Source organism: Galeopterus variegatus, unplaced genomic scaffold, assembly GCF_000696425.1.
Source record: "Galeopterus variegatus unplaced genomic scaffold, G_variegatus-3.0.2 Scaffold16515, whole genome shotgun sequence".
Classification (NCBI taxonomy): Eukaryota; Metazoa; Chordata; class Mammalia; order Dermoptera; family Cynocephalidae; genus Galeopterus; species Galeopterus variegatus.
This window is the reverse complement of record NW_007742626.1, coordinates 14,764-16,283: the sequence shown is the minus strand read 5'-3', so window position 1 is coordinate 16,283 and position 1,520 is coordinate 14,764. Positions and strand designations below refer to the sequence as shown.

At 59.9% G+C, this 1,520-nt stretch overlaps 1 pseudogene; it reads right to left on the bottom strand.

The window, feature by feature from the left end:
- Positions 1-438: 438 nt before the first annotated feature.
- The window catches only part of LOC103582501, a 3,034-nt pseudogene continuing 1,952 nt past the window's right edge, over positions 439-1,520 (bottom strand).

Here is a 1,520-nt window from a genome sequence, read left to right as displayed (position 1 = left end):
TGTTCTGGGCTGTCCTTGGCCTTTCTTGGGAGACACCCACAGCACAGACGAATGGTTCTGTCTCTACTGGCTCTCCTTCCTGAACCAGAGCCTCAGTCTTGCTCTTAAATCCATCCTTAACCCTGGTCCCTTTCCTGCTCAAACACCTCCCATGACTCCCTATCAAATGCAGGATAAAGTCCATACTTGGGCTCTGGGAGAACCTGCCATGAGGGTGGGGACCCTGTGGTCAGCCAGAGAGGCAGTTGGGGTCTTGGGCTCAGACACACCAGCCCCACCTCCACCAACCCGTGCATGGGCCCTGGATTCCCCGCGGTCCCCCTGCGCCCCCTGCTGGCTCTCGGTGAGGCTCAGGCAGCACAGTTTTATTCCTGGGAATCTGCAAAGGTAGGTGAGTGGGCTCGGTGTGGGTTCTCAGGCCAGGGGGCGGTGGGTGCATCACTGCGGGCCCGCGCTCAGCGGCTCCACCCTCAGCCAGAGTCCGCCCTCCTCGCGCAGGATCAGCTCTGGCGTCCTACGAGGCTCCTCGTCGTCGGGCAGGACGCGGAAGTGCAGCAGCGTGAGAGCCAGGGCCACCTTCATCTCGGCCATGGCGAACGTCTGCCCGATGCAGTTCCTTGGGGCCGCGGTGGGGGCTCTGATTGCGCGAAGGACACCCCCTGGGCCCCATCGTACCTGAAACCTGGACTAAGACCCCCATCCCCACCCTGCTCACCCTGAGGGGCACAGAGGAGGTTATCTGTGCCTGGGACCCCCACGTGGGCCTGTGTATCCCCTGAGCCGGGCCCAGAATCCAGGCCTCAACTCAGAATAGCAGATATGGGGTGGGGGCTTGGAGCACACCACGGCCCCCTCCTGGACTTACCCAACCAAACTCCATCCCCAGAACTTTGCCCATGACCTCTGGAGGATGGGAGGGAAGGAGAGCTGGAACTCTGACCATCTACAACTCCACCTCCTCCCCACACCCTTCTCCACTGTCGTGCCCAGACCCCCACCTCCATCACCCCATCCCCCCCCAGAAGCTCGCTGGCCTCACCTGGGCCCCACATAAAAGAGAATAAAACAAGAGATCACCTCCACTTGATGTTTTCATGGTCGAAACAGAAGGGATCATAGATCTGGAGGGAGACCAAGACAGAGTTGCTGGGTGGGGTCTCCCAGGACAACCAGTCTTGGAGGGACAGGTGTGTGGGGGGAGGTGATGCCTCATTTTCCAGGTTAAAACTGCCCTCTCCTCTAGGAAGGGGCAAGGGTGAGACAGCACCTCAGGGTCCGGCCACACAGCTGGGTTGCGATGGGTCCCGAAAATACTGATGCTGCAGGTAACACCTGTGGGACAGGAAGGGGCAGTCAGAACAAAGCCCCTGAGCCTGAATGGCTCCTATTTCCAACTAGGAGCCTCCTCCCTCTGATGCTGTGGGCACTTATGGGGTGACCTGGCCTTCTGGGAACTCATCGTCCTGGGTACAGCAGCAGGAGATGGCTGGAACTGAGGGATGCAAGCACAGACTGTCCTT